This window comes from Phascolarctos cinereus, unplaced genomic scaffold (assembly GCF_003287225.1).
Source record: "Phascolarctos cinereus isolate Bilbo 61053 unplaced genomic scaffold, phaCin_HiC Scaffold_9;HRSCAF=440, whole genome shotgun sequence".
NCBI classification, from domain to species: domain Eukaryota; kingdom Metazoa; phylum Chordata; class Mammalia; order Diprotodontia; family Phascolarctidae; genus Phascolarctos; species Phascolarctos cinereus.
The window spans coordinates 248801645-248809463 of record NW_027556402.1 but is presented as its reverse complement, the minus strand read 5'-3'; positions in this window follow the sequence as shown (position 1 = coordinate 248809463).

Below are 7819 nucleotides of genomic sequence, written 5' to 3'. Positions count from 1 at the left end.
TGTGTGGGTTCAGGGCCCCCCCCCCCCGACTCCACGCAGCACACCCGTCCTCAGGAAGGGGTGACTGCCCGGGCATTAGGCTCAGTTCAATTCGGTAATCATTAAGCGCCTACCACGGACCAGGCCCTGCCCTCAAGGAGCTTACAGTTACTGGGGGAACAGAGCTAGGAGGTGTATGCAAGCGCCACAGAGAAGGGAGAATGAAGGAGACGACAAGACATAACGGACCCGAGGCAAGGATCTCTTTACAACGATGTACGCTGTGAGGGTCTCTTCCGGGGCAGGGCTGTAGGATTTAGAGAGGAGAGGCAGTGCCGTCTCATTCACCCTCCTTACAAGCGAGGTGAGAAGTGACTTACTCCGCAGGCGAACAGCGGCAGAGCTGGCCCGAGAACCGTTTGATCAGGCCCGCTGATGCTGTCCGGGGGCTGGGCTGCTGCGGCCCGGGTCCAGGGAGCCGTCGTCCGGGGGGATAGGGAGAGAATCGTCAGAGTTCACAGTGTGGCCCTGACCCTGAAGCCGAGGCCATCCCGCCTGTCTGGGCTTTAGTTTGCTGATCTGTAGAACGGAGAAGTTGGATCTCAGTCCTCTGGAGCCTTCCAGCTCTAACATTCTCTCCTTCTCCACCGTGGGGACTGCCCCAGTTAAAGCCTCCTTCCCGCTGTCCATTCCGCTGGCTCAGCTTCCTGGCTCCAGGCAGAGCCGCCAGCAGCTCTGCTGCCCCAGTCTCCTCCACTGGCTCTGCCAAACTACTCTTGACCCTTATTATCCCTTCTGGGCAGGGGGCAGGTGCGGGCCTCCCGCCTAGAAAGGAGCCCAAGACAGCATCGGGGCTGGACGGGACCACACAGGCCTTCTAGTCCACCCCCCTCCCCCGACAGAAGTGACTTACCTGGGGGCACGCAGGAAAGAAGCGGCCTGATAGATTTCCTAAATCCCAGAAGCTCAAGGGGCCCGAGCATAGTGTAGGAGACTTCTCTGCCAAAATCTGGAGGAGGCTTTACCTGTATGGAACGGACTGTGTGTGTGTGTGTGGGGGGGGAGGCGGGGGAGCCTTAAAGACCAGCTGTCTTCTCTTCCCCCCCCCACCTTACAGATGAGGAGACAAGTAGTTCAGCTTCCTGGCTAGCTCAGGACCGAGGCGGGACCTGAGCCCGTGTGTGCTTTTTGCCCCCCCCCCCCAGCACTTAGTACAGCGCCTGGTACCTAGTAGGGGCCTAATAGGTGGTTCCCGAGTGCCTAGCACTCGTTCGGTCCTTGCGTGAGAAGTAGTGTGGGTCTGTGTTGCACTAAGAGGGTGGGGGGGAGGGGCACAGGGCTGGAACATGAACGTGGCGGCCGCTCTTCCCCATCCCCCGCCCCCTAGCGTAGTGGGAGCAGGGACGGCAGTGCTGTGGATTCAAAGTTCGGCCGCTGCCCAGAAGGTTGGCACAAGCCATGCTGCCTTCCTCCTCTCCTGCCCGGCAGCCCAAAGCAAGCGCTGAAGCCTCATTAGCCAAACAAATGGAGCCAGTCAGCTCGGGGCTGCTGCCACTGCCACTATGGGATGGGCTTCTCCCTCTTGGGAAGGGCAGCCTGGTGAGGGTTCTGCTGCCCAGGAACTTGGGGATGGGGCTGTAGAGTCTGAGCTTGGAGATCATCTAGTCTAACCCCTTCATTTTACAGAGGAGGAAACTGAGATACAGAGGTTAAGTGACTTGCTCAGGGTGACACAGGATATATAGATCACACTAAGATGAGACTGGCTTGTCTATTTTTTGCAAATGGACCAGAACTTAACAGATCTCAATCAATGCTATTCCCTTACGGAGGCCACATCCTTATTTCAAGAATGCTGCCACTGCTCAAAACATGGCTAGGCTACTCTGGGGGAACTACCATATGACCCTGGTCAACCTAACTGTTGGTAGGGGGCTTTCTGGCTTCCCCGCTGCTTTAAGCAGCTCGAGGAGGTGTGTGTATATATATCTATATCTATCTATCTATCTATCTATCTATCTATCTATCTATCTATCTATCTATCTATCTATCTATGCACCCAGACTGGGTGCAGTGGAAAGTCAGAGGAACAACTCCTGAGGCAGAATCTGAAACATCTTATTCGTGTGCCCTCAGACACGTCCCTTCCCATCTCTGGGCTGCCATTTTCTCATCTCTCAAATTTGTTACATGATCTCAGCTGGGCCCTCTCAGCAACAAGACCATCCTTTTAGCCATCCCCTCCAGACCTGGAATAAAACCAATATCCCACCCCCTCATCTTTCCCCAAAGCTCCTGTGATGCTGCCCGCCCGCTAACCCCCCCCCCCAAGTGGAGAACCTGACCCAGTCCTCACTGAAAAAATGGAGGCTGTTTGCTGAGAGCTCTTTTCTCTCCTCATCTTGCATCACTCATACTTCTTCCTCGGCTTCCTCCTCCGTCCCTTGTCTCCCTTCTTTGACGTGTACCCTGGATCCCTTCTCTCCATCTTCTCCAGCAGATTTCCCCTTCTGTCATCCTTCCTGTCTAATCTTTAATCACCCCCTGCCTACTCACTCCTTCCCTCATTCCTGTGAACTCCCCTGCCTCCTCCATCTTTAATAATAACTAGCAATTTACACAGGGCTTTAAGGTTTGCAAAGTGCATTACAAATATTTTATCCTCACAGAAATGTAGGTGCTTTTATTATCCCTATTTATGCATGCGAACTGAGGCAGACCAGTCAAGTGACTTGCTCAAGGTCACACAGGTAGGAAGTGTCTGAGGCAGGATTTGAACTGGAGTTTAAAACCTCATTTGTTCTGGCCATTGCCACTAGGTGCCATCCTGTATCTGTTGTCCCTTTCTAAGCTAAACTTGAGGAAGCCCTCTACACTCGGTGCCTCCACTTCTTCCACACATTTCTTAACTCTGCAGTCTGGCTTCTCATAGCATCATTCAACCAAAACTCTTCTCTCCTGTTGCCAGTGACCTTTTGGTTGCAAATCTAATGGTCTTTTCTCAATCTTTATCCTTCGTGATGTCTCTGCAGACTTTGACACGATCCATCACCCTCTTCTCTTTGATACCCACAAACCCAAGTAATCCTCATTGTAATGTTCCTCATAGGTGGTTTGTGAAGCCTCTGCTTGAAGGTTCCCAAGGCAGGGGAACTCATCACCTCTGGAGGCAGCCATGCCACTTTGGACAGCTATCGTTGTTAGGACTGTGTGTGTGTGTTGCCCCGATGTCCATTCTAAATTGACTTCCTTGTAATTTCCACTCTGCTCCAGTTCTGTCCCTTGGGGACAAACAGAATGTCTAATCTCTATTCCATGTGACAGTCTTTCAGATCCTGGAGGAGAGCTGTCATGCTTTGCCCCCACTCTGTTGATCTTCTCATGTCCAATCATCCTCAGTTTCTTCACCCAGTCCTCAGAGGACTGGTAGCCAGGACCCCTCATCACTCCGATCGCCTTCCTCCTGACATACTCCAGGCCCTAGACATCCTTAAATAGATCCTTAAGCCATAATGCCAAGAACTGAGCATGCCGCTCCAGCCGAGAGCAGAGGACTGCGAGAACTTGGGCAAGTTAACCTCCCCCTTCCTTCTGCTCTTGTTTCCTCATTTATCAAAAAATGGGTCGTGCTCCATGCTGCCAAAGGCCCCTTCCAGCTCTAAGTCCTATGATCTTAGCTCACTCCTTGACGATCAGTTTGTATGGAGCAGGTGAGCATCGCCCCACCAGCTTCCTCCATTCCTCCCCCCTTTCCCTCGTGCTGGTAGGTTTTACAGCTGCATAATCTCTCCCTCAGGGGAGAGAGCCAAGATGCTCTAAGCAGGAACCAGCCTGAGAGAACAGCTGTGTTCAGAATGATAAAGTATATTTTAATAGGCTCTCAGCACGGATTCTAATCATCCCCCGTATTTGTATACCCTGGTGTCTCCAAAGGGCTATGCACCCATCATTCTGGAGTCTTCCCAGCCTTCCTTGGAAGCTGGCTTGCAATCACTCAGGCGGTTTTATTGTCTAGGCCAAGGAAAGGCCCCAGGAGCAGTAAGGGCCTCTGGGCTTCTGTCTTCCTCCAGTACGGCTCCCTACCCCACAGGTCCTAGCCTCCCCAACAGGGCCCCTAAAGGTTCCCAGGGAAGGCACTGAAGGTCAGATTGCTACAGCGAAGGGACCCTCAGATGGTGATTCTCAGGGTCACAGGACTGAGAGTTAGACGGATTGTAGAGCTCACCTGATGCAGCTTCTTCATTTTGCATGAGAAGGAAACTCAGGACCTGGATTCAAATCTCCGCTCCCATGTTTATTATTCCTACCACTCATAACTCACCATTCTATGGTGCTTTGTGCTTTTACAAAAACCCTTTCTATTTAGTTTCTTATTTGAAATAGAGGATCTCAGCTTGGTCATTTGGTGTCTATGTGCTAAGCTGTCTTCCAGCCCTGACATTCTGTATTCTAAATCCAATCCCCAAACCATTTATTAAGAACCTGCTATGTGCCAGGCACTGGGGATACAAGTAGTAAAAAGAAAGACAGTTCCTGCCCTCAAAGAACTTGTAATCTAAGGGGGAGGGAGGAGATGACACAAAAGGAGACAGGAAAGCAAATGCGGGGAGGGGAGCACCTCCCAACTCTGACATGCTGATTCTTGGCCCACTCTCCTAAGCCTGGCTCTGCTGGCAAGCTGGGCCCCTAGAGTGAGGCTGCTACTCCCCCTTAAGGTGCTAGGGTTCTTCTAATGCCTTATATCCTGTATCTCCCCCTCCCCATATCATCTCAGTATCTTCTAATCGCTGACCAGTCCCTCGGCATCAATCAACACTGATATCTCTTTGAAATCACTGGTAACCAATGAACATCAATTATCTTTAACAAAGGGATATTTATTGGAAAAGTACTGGAAGAACCAAAGCACACACACACACACATGCACACACACACACACATGCACACACACACACACACACACACACACACACACACACACACACACCCTCCTGAACCGGGGCACACTTTCCCCTCTACATCTTGATGCCTGGGAAGAGGGGGCCCAAAGTTGGCTGCCTCCTCGCCCAGCTGAGGCACACTTTCCTCACCCCCATCAGATCCTAAGGACTGCGAGGTGCAACAAGTGTTCCTGAATGCACTTCTGGTTGCAGAGTGCCCTATGGATGAGTTGTTCTCTTGCATGCAACTGGTCAGCTGCTGGACTGACCCACTCTTAGTATGGGTCAAGCAGTTCACCCCTCAGAGCTTTGGTGGCTCCCTGGGAAGGTCTACTGGGGCCATGGGCAACTTTGCTAGGGATTCCTATTACTCGACCTCTGGTAGTTCTTCCAACTTTCTGAAACTCACAAGGCGGTGCCAACTCTGGTGATTTATGTAGGATCAAGGAAAAATAAATAGGAAAAAAAGAAGGAAGGAAAAAGCATTTAGGAAGCACCTACTGGTGCCTAATGGAGGCAGCTAGGTGGCTTAATGGTTAGAATGCTGAACCTGGAGTTAGGAAGACCCGAGTTCAAATCTGACCTCAGATACTTATTAGCTATGTGACCCTGAGCAAGTCACTTAACCTCTGTTTGCCTTAATCCATTGGAGGAGGAAATGGCAAATGGCTCCAGTATCTTTGCCAAGAAAACTCCATGGACAGCAATGGCATGTTATGCCCATGGGATCACAAAAGATTTGGACACATCTGAACAAAAACAACAAAGCGCCTACTATGTGCTGAGTACCTCGCTATGCACTTTACAAATATCTCATTTGATCCTCACAACAACCTTTCCAGGTAGGTGCTCTTATCCCCATTTTATAGCTGAAGAAACCTAGATAGAGGTTAAGTAAATAAGAGATGAACTTTTACCAAAGGTTACACATTAAGTGTCTCAGACTGGATTTGAACTTGGGTCTTCCGGAGTCCAGCCCCAGTGCTCTATTCACTGTGCCACCTAGACGTCTCCAGCTACGTAGAGGATAGAAGAAGCACAAATTCTGTGTCTTCAGGGCCGTATGGTGACCAGAGGCTTGCAGCATTTTTTTTTTCTTGATTGAAAGCCGTAAGGAAGAGAGAAAAGTTCCCTTTGTTTACGTTCACATGGCCCAACCTGTGGTAGAACATTCTGAGCTTGTGCCGGGTCTGATCAGCCACCGTCAGACGGATGCATTGTGACTTATTCTAACACAGTGATGTCATTTTGGTTCTCTTTGATGAGGAAGGGCAGCAGCCAACCCGATGCCTTCTTCTGACTCAGCATCCCATTCCGTCCCCAAGCACTAAGCTGGCAGGAAACAGCTGGAATACCTGCATATGTTCTGGGCCCAGACAGCATGCATTATCACACATGTACGGGCAACAGATTCCACATAGATGTGCAAGAGGCAAGCAGCAGCAATACATGTTCCGTGGGCTTTCGTTGGTCAGTCTGCCCCTCTACCCCGACACATTCCATGTTCTAGGGCCTCTCCCAGCTAACATTCAATATTCTAGGGCTTATTCCAGCTCTTATGTTTATGTTTTACCATTCTACCCATTTCAGACATTCTGTACCAGAGGTTCCGAAACTTATTTGGCCTCCCACCCCCTTTAAAAAAAATTACTCAGCACCTTTCTGGAAATCTACGTTCTTTAACCCTTTGATGGTTTTTTAAAAAAAATTTGCATCATTTCAAAAATATATGTATGTATTGTTAAGTGATGCATCTTAAATTCAATAATTTATTATAAATTTGTGGGGGTTTTTCCCTGCATTAAAATTTTGATGATACAATATATTGCATCATGTAACTGTATGGCATCGTACTGTAAGCAAGTCATTACATGTACGTATTTCTGCCGATGCATGCTGGACTTCCTGACAATGTGCGACATGCTTGCCTGCCAACACTTGCTTGTTAAGACCTGTGGGCGGACTTGACCACTGATTAGTTATAACTTGTATTTTGTGTGTTTATTTGGAAAATAAGGTAATCACTGCGACTTTAACTCTGTTATGCAACAGATGAAGCATGTGTGAACTGTTTTTCAAAAATTTCTTCTCTTTTTTCCTTATGCTTCCGTTGCCCCCTTATTTTTATTCACCACCCTCCAATTACACTGAGGCTACTACTATCCCCCTGGAGCATTCCAGTGCCTCCCAGGGGGTCACATCACCCACTTTGGGAACCTAGAGTATTTTAAGACCTCTTCCAGATCTCATAGCTTTTCTCTACATCCTCCCCCCAGCTCTGATATTCCATGTTCTAATGTCGCTTCCAGCTTTGAATACTATTTTCTACATTCTAAGGTTCCTTTCAGCTCTAACATTTTTTTTTTAAATTCGCTTTCAGCTAGAACATTTTATGTTCTACGTTCTAGGGCTCCTCTTTGCTTTGACAGTCTGTGAATTTAAATTTAGTCTGTACATCTTTCAGGGTCACGGGCCTTCTGTTTATGGGGAATCTTTTGACATATCCTGCAGGCCAGTAACCCCAGTGAAGACCTATCTGAGAGGCTCTTTCTTCCTTTGGCCTTGACAATTAGCCCAGCGTTGGCTTGGGCTAGACTTTTCCAGCTTGCTTTGGGGCTGCCTAAATGTGTCCCAAGTACTCCTGAGAAATCATCTGCCTATGGCAGGCAGAGGCACCCTTACTCCAGCAGCTAATGGACTGAGCATTGGCTGATGGTTGTGAGACACAGGTCCAACTTTCCCTCAGTTTCTTCTCTCTAGGGGAAGGCTCCGAGGTACCTGGACACTAGGAGATGGCCATCTGGGATTCCGAAAGCAGCAGGACCCAGGATGTTGATCAGCTAATAAATATGACAGAAGAGTAAAAAGAGGTGAATGCTTCTGTCTGATGTTAAAAAAAG